A 15,425-nucleotide genomic window follows, 5' to 3' on the forward strand; every position below is an offset into this window, starting at 1 on the left:
TTATTTTTATGAATGGTATAAGATGTTTAAATTATTTGTGTGTGTAGATATAGAATTATTACAGGTACTTGCTTAAAAGCCTACCATTTTCCCACTAATTTTCTTGGTACCTTTGTAAAAAAAGATCAGTTGATTATGTTATGAAGATATATTTCTGGAATATTAATTCTGTTTCATATACCAATATTGAAACTAAAATGTGGTGGTTGGTTCCGAGTTTGTTGTCTCACAAAATTGAAGAATGGATTTGTAGACAAGGATGGTTCGTGGAAACAAAGTTTATTGAGAGATAGACAGACTCCCTCCCGCAGGGGGCAGTAGGAAGGGGGCGCAAAGCGAGTTACCGGTTAAGCGTTTTTTGTCTCAGGTTCCAAAATCTCATGTCCCTTAAGCCAGTCCTGGAAAAAAATGCAGCTAGTTTCATAAGAGCCTAAAATAGCCAGTGTCCAGAGCTTCAGTTCCATGTTGCAGCCAGTGTAGTTCAGTCAGCATCCAAGCTAATTGAAGTCCATTAGTCCATGTGTGGAGTCTACATGGCCATAAGCCACATGGACACAGGAGAGCAAATCTGCCACAGAGCAGCCAGGAACCCAGTGCACCAGAGAGAGAAGAGTGTTTCTTTGTCTAGGGCCAGATACTTGTTTGTTAGCTCCTGATTGGTCCTTTCAAAGAATTCTGCCCTAGTAACATCATTGGGATTGGTTATCTGCAAGCTGCCTGTGTTAGCAACAACCATACATTGTAAAGCTCAGAACTCCTGTGTGCCCTGCAGCCCCCTTCCCCTTCCACCTCTCTTCTTCTCCCCCTTCCCAGCCCAGCTGAGTTGCCTTAGCAACTCCCACCAGCTGGTTTCCCAGGTTCTACTTCCTCCCCACATGGTCCAGTCCCTGACCACCTAGCTTCCTTCTGTCTCCTCAATATGCCTATGCTTAAACCAGTACCACATAGTGTTGATTATTGTAGATTTATACTTTAAAGTAAGTTTTGAAATAAAAAAGTGTAAGCCTTCGAATTGGTCTAAAACATATCCTGCTGAGATTTTGATAGATTTCATTGAACATATATCTCAATTTGGGGAGAATTACCATTTTAGCAAGATTGAGTTTTCTGATCCATGAACATGAAATATTTCTCCATTTGTTAAGATTTTTAAGTTATTTCACTAATATTTTGTAGTTTTCAGTATACTAGGTGCTTTTGTGAAATTTATTTCTAAGTATTTTATTGTTTTTGATGCTCTAAGGCTGAAATTGATTTTTAAGTTTATTTTCAGATTTTTATTGCTAGATAATATATAAATTCTGTATATTGATCTTGTATAAGGTAACATTCTAAATTTCCTTAGTAGTTCTAGCGTGGACTTTATAAGGATTTGCTTCAGCAGCACCAAGTTGTCTATAAATAATGACATTTTTGCCGAAACCGGTTTGGCTCAGTGGATAGAGTGTCGGCCTGTGGACTCAAGGGTCTCGGGTTTGATTCCGGTCAAGGGCATGTACCTTGGTTGCGGGCACATCCCCAGTAGGGGGTGTGCAAGAGGCAGCTGATCAATGTTTCTCTCTCATCGATGTTTCTAGCTCTCTATCCCTCTCTCTTCCTCTCTGTAAAAAATCAATAAAATATATTTTTAAAAAATTAAAAATAAATAAATAAATAATGACATTTTTACTTCTTTCTTCCCAATGTGGATACCTTTAAATGCTCCCCTTGCTTTTCTTATGTTTTATTTTTTTGACTTTTTTTCTTCACTCCCCACTCCTCCCATTGATTTCACTGGCAATAACCTCCTGTACAATATTAAAGAAAAGTAACAAAAGCAGACATCCTTGAATTGTTCCTTATTTTCAGGACAAGCATTCAGTCTTTACCTTTAAATATAATGTTACCTGTAGTATCTTCATATCTATCTATCGTGAGATTAAGGAAGATCTATTGAATTCCCAGCTTATTGAGAGCATTTTATTAGAATACTAGAAGCCTGGTGCAAAAAATTCGTGCACGGGGGGCAGGGGTCCCTCAGCACGGCCTGTATCCTCTCACAATCCAGGACCCCTCAGGGAATATCCGACTGCCTGTTTAGGCCCCATCCCTCAGAGATCCTGCAGGATCAGGCCTAAACTGGCAGTTGGACATCCCTCTTGCAATCTGGGGCTGCTGGCTCCTAACTGCATGCCTGCCTGTCTTCCTGATCACCCCTAATCACTCTGCCTGCCTTCCTGATTGCCCCTAACTGGTAGCCTGCCTGCCTGATCTCCTCTAACCACTCTGCCTGCCTGCCTGATCGCCCCTAACAACCTCTGCCTCAGCCTCCGCTACTGCAGCTTCATCCAGAAGGATGTCTGGAATGACATCCAGAAGGTCGTTCAGCTGTCTGGTCTAATTAACATATTGTGCTTTTATTATTATAGATTTTTAAATTCACAGCAAAACTGAGGGAAAAGTATAGAGATTTTCAGTTATCTTTCCAATCCAACCAACACGAATACATAGCCTCCTCCTCCAATATCAACGTTCTTCACCAGAATGTTGTACAACTGTTGAACATCATTACCTAGAATCCACAGTTTACATTATAGTTTACTCTTGATGTTGTACATTCTATGGGCTTAGACAAATGTGTAATTACATGTATTCACCACTATAGGTTGTTTCACTGCCCCCGAATCCTTTGGCTTCATATCTTCATTCCTCCCTCACTAATCCCTAGCAAACACTGATCTTTTTACTGTCTCCATAATTTTGCCTTTTCTAGACTGTCATCAGTTGTAATTATATAGTATATAGTCCTTTCAGATTGGCTTCCTTCATTTAGTAATATGCATTTAAGTTTCCTGTAAGTCATTTTATGGCTTAATAGCTCATTTCTTTTTTTTCTTTTTCTTTTAAATATAGTTTTATTGATTTCAGAGAGGAAGGGAGAGGGAGAGAGAGATAGAAACATCAATGATGAGAGAGAATTATTGATTGGCTTCCTCCTGCACACCCCCTATTGGGGATCAAACCCCCAACCTGGGCATGTCCCCTGACAGGGAATCAAACCATGACCTCCTGGTTCATAGGTCAATGCTCAACCACTGAGCCACAACTGGCAGGCAATAGCTCATTTTGTTTTAGTGCTGAATAATAAATATTCCTATTTGGATGTACCATAATTTATTAATTTACCTACTGAAGGACATCTTGGTTCTTCAAACGTTTAGAAATTATAAATATAGCTGCTATAGATATGTGTGTGCAGGTTGTTCTGTAGACACAAGTTTTTAACTTTATATATATATATATATATATATATATATATATATATATACACATATACATATATATATACTAGTGGCCCTTTGCATGAAACTCGTGCACATTAAAAGGGGATTAATTAGAGGAAATAATTTAATATTGCTATTTGCCCTTTCTCTATAATAGAGGTGTAAGAAATTAAAGAAAATTAGTAAAATGTATATGAAAACCTTCTTCCTTTCAGAGTCTGGGACTCACCACGGGACCCAGAGTCAAGTTCCTGCCCACACACATGCACCTCAAAATCGCTTGAGACCCAGACCCAGCCACCCCCACCCCCTTGCATTGGGCTAGATCCAGACCCTGCCAGTCCCACCCTTGTCAAGCCCTGCCAGGCAGGGAGCGTAGCCTCAGACCCCCTGGCCCAGTGCCAGGACAGGGGCATGGCCTGAGGTCGCCCAGCCCAGATCGGGGCGGGGGGCGTGCCTTGAGGTCCTCCGTCAAACCCTACCAGGGGGGGACACAGCCTGAGATCCTCTGTCAAGCCCCACTGGGTGGGGGGCGCAGCCTCAGGTCCCCTGTCAAGCCCTGCTGGGCAGGGGCACAGCCTGAGTTCCCCCGACCCAGCACTGGGGGTGCACCTTGAGGTCCCCTGTCAAGCCGTGCTGGGTGGGGGGGGGGGGGCAGCCTGAGGTCCCCTGGCCTGGCGCTGGGGCAAGGGGAGCAGCCTCAGGTCCCCTAGCCCAGCATCAGGATGGGAAGCGCACCTTGAGGTCCCCTGTCAAGCCCCGCCGGGCGGAGGGCATAGCCTCAGGTCCCCTGGCCTGGCACTGGGGCGGGGGGTGCGGCCTGAGGTCCCCCAGCCTGACACCAGGACAGGGGGCGTGGCCTGAGGTCCTCTGTCAAGCCCCACAGGGATGGGAGAAGGCGTAGCCTCAGGTCCCTGCTGATGGCTCATTAAGACTCCTTATGGGAACTTGGCCTCAACTGTGGGTGCAGCCATCTTTGTGACAAAGTGATGGTCAATTAGCATAGTCCCTCTTTATTTGATAGGACTAGAGGCCTGGTGGACAAAATTCTTGCACGGGGAGGGTTCCTAGGCTTGGCCGGCGGTCAGTGCCAATCAGGATCCATGCCTCCCTGCCATGCCCCCTCTTTCCCTTGCTGCGGATTGGGGCCTGCCAGCCAGGGGGAAGGGCAGTGGGAGGTTTCGATCCCCTGTTTAGAACATGCAGGAGGCAGCTGATTAATGATTAGAGGAAGTTTCTTGTCTCTTATTTTATTATGTTTTACATTAATTAATTTTTGTATCTATACCAACCTAGTATTCCTATGATAAATCATATTTGCTCAAGCTTTACAGGTTGCTGAATTTGATTTGATACTACCTTGTTAAAAATTTCTGCATCTATAATCCTGAGGAATATCAAAGCAATACCAACAACCAGCAAAGAGATTATGACTCACTTTATTGCAATAATCAATTTATTATGCTGGACTGGAACCATACACACACTATTTGTGAATTATGCCCTTAATTCATGTGTAAACTTATCTGTGCCTAGATTTTTCTTTGTAAAAAATTTTCTAATTACGAGTGCATTTTAAAATGTGTAATGGGTCTATTATTTATGTATTTACTATCAAGTCAGTTGTAATCATTTGTATCTAGGAACACTATTAATTAGATTCAAATTTTTTAATTTGTTAGAATTTAGTTGTTCATTGTATTCCCTTATAAACCACTTAGTTTCTGTTACAGTGTCCTTTTTTACTTTTTATTTTGTTAATTTTATTGTCTCTCTTTGTTTTCTTTTTAAGTCTAATCATAGGTGTATCAATATTTTCCAAAGAATCAACATTTGGTTTCACTTATTTTTCCATTTATTTTTATTTCATTGATTTCTTTATAATCTTAATATTGTTTGCTTATGTATCCTTTGGGCGCAATTTGTTTTTCCTGCTAGCTTTCTAAATTGGAATATTTGATTTTTAAGTTTAGATCTTTCCTCTTTTTTAAAGAGGTGTTGAAAATTAGTTTTATTCTCAGCACTGTTTAAGCTGCATTCCACAAATCCTGGTATTGTAATGTTTTCATTTTTCTTTGGCTTTTAAATATTTCTATATTTCTCCTTTGTGATTTTTTTTCTTGACCCATGGGTTACTTAGAAGTGTTACTCACCCCCCCCACACCACACACAAAAACACACACAAATGTGTGTGCATTTCCTTAATTTCCTAATACTATGGTATTCCAATTTGACTCTATGTTGATCAGAAAATTTATTTTGTATGATTATAATTTACTAAAACTTGTTTTATGGCAAACCATGTGTTTTATCTGGGAGAATGTTCCAGATGCATTTAAAATATGCTTATTCTGTTCTTGTTTTCAGGAGTGTTCCATTGATATTAGCTGGGTTCATTTCATAAATTGTGTTGAGCAAGTATCCTGTATCCTTTTATTTTCTGACAAAATGTTGTTTTCACTATTGAAAGTGAAGTACTGAAGTTTCTAAATATTATTGTTCAATTATCCATTTTCCCTTAGGTATTGACCCATTGACCATTATAAAATATCTATGTGTTGTAAAATAATATATTTTGTCTTAACATCTAATACTAAGATAGCATTTTCAGCCTTCTTTGCTACTGTTTTGCATGGCTTGTCTTTTTCCATCACCTTTCTTTCAACCTATTTTTTATTTTAAATCTAAATCATGTCAATTTTAGACATCATATATAGTGGAATTATTATTGTTGTTATTGTTATTACTAGAGGCCCAGTGAACAAAATTTGCACACGGGGCAGGGGTTCCCCTCAGCCCAGCCTGCACCTTCTCCAATACAGGACCCCTTGGGGGATGTCTGGCTGCCGGTTTAGGCCCAATCCCTCTCACAATCCTGGACTGCTCGCTTCTAACCGCTCACCTGCCTGCCTGCCTGATTGCCCCTAACTGATTCTGCCTGCCGGCCTGATCTCCCTCAACTGCCCCCCCCCTGGTTGCCCCCAACTGTCCCCCCTGACAGCCTGGTTGCCCCATGCAGCCTGCTGCTCAGTCATTTGGTTGTCCCTCACTAACCCCCCTGCCATCCTGGTCACCCCATTCAGCCTGTTTAGTCATCTGTTTGATTGTGATGGTCACTTAGGCTTTTATATAGATAGATATTATGCTGCCTGACAATCTCTGCCTCTTTCTTGGAATGTTTATCGATTCTTAATAATTGTAACTACTAATACTGTAGAATTAATTATTGGCAATTTATTTTAATTCTCTATATGACTAATGCTCTTTTGTTCCGCTTCTGTGAGTTACTTTATGTTAAATAGATTATTTTTGGTGTACCAACTCAATTCCTCTGGTGTTTTTCTTATTATTTTTTAGTTCTTTTCTTAGTGGCCACTCTGATTACTGTGTACACGTTGACTTACACAATCTTCTTCAGAATAATCCTAAATTAATTTAAAAATTATAAATACTGATATAGCTTTAATATATAAAATCTAATTTGACAATGTTTTAATGTGTTTTTTAAAAATTTAAATGGGTTGCCCTGTTGTTTTCTGGCTAGCACATTTCAGTCAAGATGACTTTGGTCATTGTCTTCTAGTAATTTAATTTAGAAGTGTATGTTGGAATGTGTGTTTGCACATGTGCATGTGTGTGTGTCTGTGCCTGTGTCTGTATTTGTATTATAGGCTCCTTTGAATTTCCTGGACTTATAGTTTTATAATTTTCAATTTTGTATAATTTTTGTCATTTTTTTTCAAATATCTGTCATTTCCTCCATTTCTAGGATTCTAATTATGTGCACATGTGATTACATATGTGATGCTTAATTTTATATGTCAACTTAACAGCCCATGGATGCCCAAATTAAACATTATTCCTTCTCCTTGTGTCTCTGAGGGTTTTTCTGGATGAGATTGGCATGTGAATCAGTGAATTAAAGTAAATTGCTTTCACCAAGATGGGTAGACATAATTCAATTCACTGGGGGGCCTGAATTGAAAAAAAGACAGAAGGAGGAATTGACTCCTTTTTTCCAACATCACTGTTGGAGCTAGGACATTCCATCTCATTTTTCTTGCCCTTATACTAGGATTTCCACAATTGGCTTCCTAATTCCAAAGCTTTCAGACTCAATCATACCACTAACTTTTCTGGGCTTTCAGCTGGCAAAAGGCAGTTCATGGGACTTCTTAGGTTCCATGAGTCGATTTTTTTATAATACATTTTTCTACTGGTTTTGCTTCTTTGGAGAAATCTGACTAATGCAACATAGTATCATCTTATATCATTGAAATACTATTTATTTTCTTGTGTTTTTTTCTCCTCTGTGTTTTAGTTTAAATAGTTTTGTTATACCTCCAAGTTACTGAATTTTCTTCAACAACATTTAATCTGATATAAATAAGCCATTAGCATTTTTTATAAATTATATTTTTTATAACTCATATTGGTGTTGTTTTTTTTTCAGTTAAGTTTATTTATAATATGTTTTTAGAAGTTGTCTGCTAACTCTGTCCTCTCTGTTATTTCTGGTTCTTTCTCTATGGGCTGATATTCTCCAAATTATGGTTTAATTTTTCCTGCTTTCTTAAATGCTTAATAATTTTGAATGAGTAATGGACATTGTAATAATATATTAGTAAACTAATATATTAGATATATGTTGTTATATCATCAATTTGAAGTATTTTTCCTCCTAGCAAGGACTATATTTACTTATACACCAGTTTTTGGTTTTGAGGTTTATTTTATAATTTGTTAGAGAAGATTAATAGTATGGTTTACTTTAGGACTAGCATAGATATAAATCTGAGGTGTGACCCTTATGATATCTCCACTGAATACCATGGTTGTTTAATATGTATTTTTCCATCTGGCTGATTGGAACTCAAGTGTCTGTGACATCTGTGAGCTCTGGAAATTTTTCAGCTACCTCAATACTGTCATTCTTTGCCTGGCACTTCAAGTTTCTCACGAGGCCTGCGTGAATGATCAAAGGGATTCATATCCCAATGCCTGTTTGATATTTTGGAGCTTCCCTTTTTTCTGTTATTCTTATCACAATTCCTAGCCCCTGTGCCTTTTTTTAAAAATTATATTTTCTATTTTCTCAACTCAGTGAGATTGATGTGTGTTTTTTGTAGTCACCCTTCCTGCAAAGTAGTCTAGAAACTGCCTTCAAAAAGAAAGGCAGGTCAATCATAGGGAGCCCCATCGTTATTTTTCTTTTTTCAATTAACACAACCTAAAGCTGTTTGATGTTAAATATTTAAACACCTTTGTCTCAAATATTTTGTCTTATGTTTCATTTGTTTACTATTGCAGGGCCAGTTATGTTATCATGACTGGAAGGAACAATCTGTGTCTTAGTTCATTCTTATGTGAGTCTCAAGTATGGTTGATTAGAATACCATTAAAAATTAGACCCTTAATGTATTTTCTGCAGAACTGTCACATTTATTTTTATTCATTTTATGTTTAGATTTATTCTTTTATACTTAACAATGTAAAAAGCCATTGCTTTTTTTGGAAATGTTGAATTGTTTTATAACTTTAGGTAGTCCTTAGTTCATAAATTTAAAATTAATGCATATTTATTTTTAGTTATATAATTATTTTTGAACAAGTAAGTCTTCTTTGCTACTTGGCAGTAAGATGTTTCATGTATGGATTGATTATGTAAATTTAATTTGCTTTATTCAAATATATAGAAAATGATCTAGAATAATTTACTATACAACTCTTTTTATTGATTCAAGATATTTCTATTTCTCTGATACAATATATATATTGTATATATAATATATACTTATAAATTTATAATTCTAACCTGCTTATCACTTTAGTTGTTTAGTAAATATTAATTGCTTTATTAAAATTCCTTTATTGGTTTAGACCCAACATAAAATGGCAGCAAGTAGACCATTCATATTCTATGGTTATTTCACATTATAGCTAGTATTAACCTAGCTCATACAATCTTAGTCATCTATCATGACATATTTTGCTATCTTATAGAACTGGATGTAGGTTTTCAATGCAATTTGCAGAACATACTTAATTTTACTTCTCAAATTTTTATCTTGACTGCTATAAGACTTTTTTACCTTAAAATTTTTCTGCTATTATCTCTATATATAAAAGCCTAAGTGACCGTCGAAACCGAACAGACAACCAAAAAGGCTGTGTGGGGTGACTAGGCCTACAGGGCAGTTAGTGAAGGATGACCAAACGACCAAGCAGCAGGTTGTGTGGGGCGACCAGGCCTGCTGGGGGGAGGAGGGGTGTTTGCAATTGGAGGTGACCAGGTCAGCATGGCGGGGGGGAGCAGTGAGCGGCAACCAGGCCGGCAGAGAGAGGCAGTGAGGGGTGACTAGGCTGGCGGGGGGGCAATAAGGGGTGATCAGGCAGGCAGGTAGGTGAGCAGTTAGGAGCCAGTGGTCCCGCATTGTGTGAGGGATGTCCGACTGCCGGACATCCCCTGAGGGGTCCCGGATTGAAGAGGGTGCAGGCTGGGGTGAGGGGACCCCTCCCCACATGCACATACTTTATGCACCAGGCCTCTAGTCCTGAATAATCACAAATTTGGAAAATTTAGTCTATGCTATTTATTTCCTAACTAGAAGCCCAATGCACAAAATTTGTGCATGGGGGTGTGTGTCCCTCAGCCCAGCCTGCACCTTCACCAATCTGGGACCCCTCAAGGGATGTCCGAATGCCTGTTTAGGACTGATTCAGTAGGATCAGGCCTAAACGGGCAGTCGGACATCCCTCTCACAATACAGGACAGCTGGCTCCCAACTGCTTGCCTGCCTGCCTTCCTGATTGCCCCTAACCACTTCTGCCTGCCAGTCTTATCACCCCTAACCACTCCCCTGCCAGCCTGATTGATGCCTAACCGCTCCTCTGACAGTCTGATTGCCCCTAACTACCCTCCCCTGCAGGCCTGGTCACCCCTAACCGCCCTCCCCAGCAGGCCTGGTCACCCCTAACTGCCCTCCCCTACAGGCATGGTCCCCACCAACTGCTCTCCCCAGCAGGCCTGGGTCCCCCCAACTGCCCTTCCCTGCAGGCCCGTTTGCCCCCAACTTCCCTCCTCTGCCGGCCTGGTCACCCCTAGCTGCCCTCCCCTGCAGGCTTGATTGCAACCAACTGCCCTCCCTTGCAGGCCTGGTCCCTCCCAACTGCCCTCCCCTGCTGGCCATCTTGTGATGGCCATCTTGTGTCCACATGGGGGCAGTCATCTTTGACCACATGGGAGCAGCAATCTTGTATGTTGGAGTGACAGTCAATTTGCATATTATTCTTTAATTAGATAGGATTAGATAGGATAGAGGCCTGGTGCATAGGTGGGGGCCGGCTGGTTTGCCCTGAAGGGTGTCCTGGATCAGGGTGGGGGTTCCCTTGGGCCATGGGGCAGCCTGGGTGAGGGGCCTGTGGTGGTTTGCAGGCCAGCCACGGCCCCCGGAAACCCAAGCGGAGGCCCTGGTATCTGGGATTTATTTATCTTCTATAATTGAAACTTTGTAGCCTTGAGCAGAGCCAAGCCTCCTGCTTGCTCCGTGGCTGCAGCCATTTTTGTTGGTATTTATTTATCTTCTATAATTGAAACTTTGTAGCCTTCAGTGGAGGCCAAGGTAGGCCAGGGCTGAGGAAACTTGGCTTCCTCCATTGCCAGGGTCAACTCAAGCCTCCTGCTCTCTCCATGGCCACAGCCATCTTGGTTGGGTTAATTTGCATACTCACTCCTGATTGGCTGATGGGTGTGGCTTGTGGGTGTAGCAGAGGTACAGTCAATTTGCATATTACTCTTTTGTTAGATAAGATTGCAAATCCATATTAAAGTATCTTGAAAAAGAGAATTCTATCACAGATGTTAATACATGAAATATCAAATTACTTATTAAATTTGGCTTTTACTTAAGGAACATATGACATATTATCTTTAATACAGATGAACAAACTCAGGTTGTAATAGAATCAAGTTATTTTGCTAACATTCTCAAACTATTAACTTTCTAAAGTGGACTTTTAAGTTCCATGTAAAAATCATTCCATCATCACACTTGAACATAATGACCCTATAACAGATGGCTAAAATTGTTGTCATATCATCAAAAAAGGTGTTGCCTTATAAATGTGTACTTTTAGGTGAAAACAATTACACACACAAATATGAATGTATTTTGCTACAGATCTTTAGGAAATCAATGTACCTATGTTAAAACTATTTTGGACAGAAAAAGTTACTTATCCTATTTTTTATAATTGGCTTTATTTAAGTTCTACATAATAATAAGCACAAATTCAGAGTATCCAGAAACAGTTTGTTGGTGTTACACTGATGTCTTACTGAAGTAGATTACTTGGAGATCCCTGGAATGAAGGGACTACTTGTGTATCTTATAAGAATAAATGCACTAATATGACATGGTACATGGATAACAGAAATAAACATGAAAAAATTTCAAGGAATAATTAATTTCTCTTTAGAATTAAAATAATATTGAAGATTTCAGGAATTCTCTTCATGATAAAAATTTGGCAAAGCTTTGACCTTTTCCGTAGTAGAAATTGGGTCAGGGTGAAAATCAGAGACTATAAACAGGAATGGGGTAAAGAGTCTAAAGAACCCTACTGTTTGATTAATATCATATATTGGATGGGGGTGAGTTTTAGTCCCATCTACGTAGAGACTCATCCAGGAGTACAGCAGGGCTCTGAAAGATTGGTATAGAGTCCTGCTGAGTTTATAATCTGTAAATGTTAAGTGTTCAAGGCATGGAACCTGGCTGTTCTTAAACAAAGTCAGATCTCTACTAGAGCTTAGTTCACTGAAAACCATTTAAGTTTAATAAAAATTTATTGAGTGCATTATGTTACAAGGATTATGCTAATGGAAAGATACAAAATTATTAAGTCATAATCCATTTGTGACTCTTTGGCATATACAGTCTTCTTTTTTATTATACCTTGAAATACAGTATGATTTATTAAGGACCAGATTATTACCAATGTTCCATTTTGTTCCTTTATTTACCTCTATGCCATGACAAATTTTTATCAATGAAGGAACAGAAAAAAAGTATAAGTATCTGTATTCTCTGAGACAAACTTATGATGTAAAAGGCATTTAAACGTCTAAAAACAAGACATTTGAGTGTTCTATATGTTCATGCTTTAAAATCTAAGTTGCAAGAACTAGATGCTTTAAATGACTTTCTCCACTTACTCTTTGTAGACTTTATTTTTATTGTATTAGGTATAAAAATGGATTCATTTCAGATACTATGAAGACACTAATTTGTAAAACTTTATATAAAAGAAACATTGTTGCTATATAAAATATGAATTCCTATAAATATAATAGCTAACTTATCTGGGAGTTTAAATCTGCTATAAAAAACCTTCATGTGCAACAAAACACACAGATGATTGATTGAAGTTCCAAGAATTATAGCAAGAACTGCTACACATAAGAGTTACATATTTAATCGCCTTGGGAAAGGATCACCCATTTCCACTAGAATATGAAAGGTTGAGCCTGCTGTCTAGAGCTGGTTCCACCAAGGAAATGGCTTTGATGGGCTTTTCTTAGATCTGCACTTATCCTTCATTCCAATTTTTATGATTAGTTCTTTATTAAGATGAATGAACACTTTCTGCTTTATATATATTTAAATTTGCAAGTTGCTAATTACTAAATCTTGCCTTGGCCTGCTATTTATGTATATATGTTTCTATTGTTAGGTCTGATCAAATAACTAAATGGACCCCATCCCCTGGGAACTGACATTCAGGCCACTTCACAAGGGACATTCTCCTCTTACACCACACTTCACTTTCTTTTCTTTTTTTTTTTTAATATATTTTATTGATTTTTTACAGAGAGGAAGAGAGAGGGATAGAGAGTTAGAAACATCGGTGAGAGAGAAACATCGATCAGCTGCCTCTTGCACAACCCCTACTGGGGATGTGCCCGCAACCAAGGTACATGCCCTTGACCGGAATTGAACCTGGGACCTTTCAGTCCGCAGGCCGACGCTCTATCCACTGAGCCAAACCGGTTTCGGCCACACTTCACTTTCAAAGACCACATTCCACTTGCTAAGACCATTATCTTTCCCCTCAGGACCCACTCAGAGAATTCTCTGCCCAGAAAAAGCCTGCCTAGAGTATTTTAAAATCCGACTCCCTGTCTCTGGGTGCTGGCACCATTTTGGGGCTCAGCCCATCTGGTTTTCCAGACGACCTAATAAATTCATAATTCTTTACCCCTTTTGGCCTTGTCCATTCTTCTTTCAGCGATCCTAACATCTATGTTTTTGTTTTTTATCAAACTTTGTGCTACTCATTCTTGTATGAACCTATAGCAAGCAGGGTTTTTTTTTACCCTTTATTGAAAACTACATGTATCCTTTAAAATAACAGTTTTCTAACACGATAAAGTAATGAAGAACAAACTTATCTTTCATTAAGTGTATAGAAACTTGGAAAATATCTATAAAATAGCTTAAATATGTTTCTGACTGGCCATTAGTCAGTTTAAAACAATGAATAAAGCAAAACAAAACAAACAAGGTCTGATTATTTAGTTTACTGCCTGGAGAGAGATTCCCAGCTGCAGGGAAAGAGAGCCCAATGGTCTGACTGAACTTAAGAAATACAGTTCATTGATTGGAGGGCCCAAATTTTTAGGTAGGAAATTAGACATGAATGGCTGGGGTGGGGCCTGCCCTGGGTCCTGAACAGGGGTCTGACCAACATTGCCTTCAGACCACCTCTCTAGGGGTGGCCCAGAAGAGTGCTAGTAGGCACATTCAAGCCAGCTCAGAGGAAAATGACATGACCTCATTGCCAATATGACCTTACTAGGGCCCTGAAGTAATTATAATAAAATTTGCATTTGAGGTTTTGACCCTTCGCCCCCCCACCACACACACACACACCGTGAATTTTTCTGCATACATTATGGGTAAGGTCATGCCAGAAGAAATATAGTTTCTGTCAGTCATCCCTGAATGCAAATGAAAGGCTCCACCCAGAAAATCCCTCTTTAAAGCCTAAGAGTTGGGGCCATGTTCTCTCTCTCTCTCTCTCTCTCTCTCTCTCTCTCTCTCTCTTTCTCTCTCCCTCCACTGGCCCACTCCTTGTTTGGAATGTATCTTCAATAAACCCCACTTTGCTTTACTTTCATATTTGTTGACCTTAAAATTTTTTCTGCATTGAGGAAAAGAGCAGAGGTCCCAGCCAGTAACCTCAATTGGTAACAAAATCAAATAGAATTTGTACAACAAATACCAGAGATGAAGGACGAAGCTCAAAAAACCTACATTAAGCTCAAAAGAACTGCAGAGGAAAGCACTTACATTTTTGGTTTAGGATTTATTTGTATTTGTGTGAGAATAAACTGCTTAATGGCAGGAAAGGACTGCCTAAAAGTTGTAGGTAGAATGATCCCCAGACCTCAAACACAACAGTTTGTTTTCCAACTGACAAGACTGTCTACAGACAAATATGCCCCATTAGTGCTGTGGACGAAAGGAGCCACATGCTAACCTGACAAGCTCAGGGAAGGCCTGCATGGCAGTCTTGCAAACTCAAAGACCTAAAGTAACCACAAGGATGGTCTGAAATTAAAACTTTAACTAAAAGCAGTTATGGTGGGTAGTCATGTCCTAGGCCGGTATTTTCCCTGACAGGGTCAATTTTTACCCTAATTGAGCCTATTCCTTTTTTTTGCATCTAAGATAACTATGAAATGTCAGAGTAACTTGTAACTTGCCTTTTCCCCCAGACTCCTGGGGCACACCCAAGGCTCCAGAACAGAGACCATAAATTCCTTCATTGTTATTGTTATCATGTTAATTGTTGACTGTTAACTATCCTGTAGCCACCTAAGTAATGTGTCTATCATTTTACTTGTTATCCAATCCCAGAGTTTTCCCAGCTTTGCTTTCTCCTGCCTCCCTAATCTATCATCAATGAATTTAATGTAACCCACTTATGTCTCTTCCTTTGATGCAATGCATAAAAAGAGGTGAAAAACCGCCATTCTCAGGAGCATTATCCCAATCTGTTGAGATTCTGCTTCCTGGCAATTGTTGGCAGTTTGGATCAAATAAACTCACACAAATTCTTTACATGTTTGAATGTGTTTTTTTTTTATGTTAACAG

Source organism: Eptesicus fuscus, chromosome 3 (assembly GCF_027574615.1).
Source record: "Eptesicus fuscus isolate TK198812 chromosome 3, DD_ASM_mEF_20220401, whole genome shotgun sequence".
Lineage (NCBI taxonomy): Eukaryota > Metazoa > Chordata > Mammalia > Chiroptera > Vespertilionidae > Eptesicus > Eptesicus fuscus.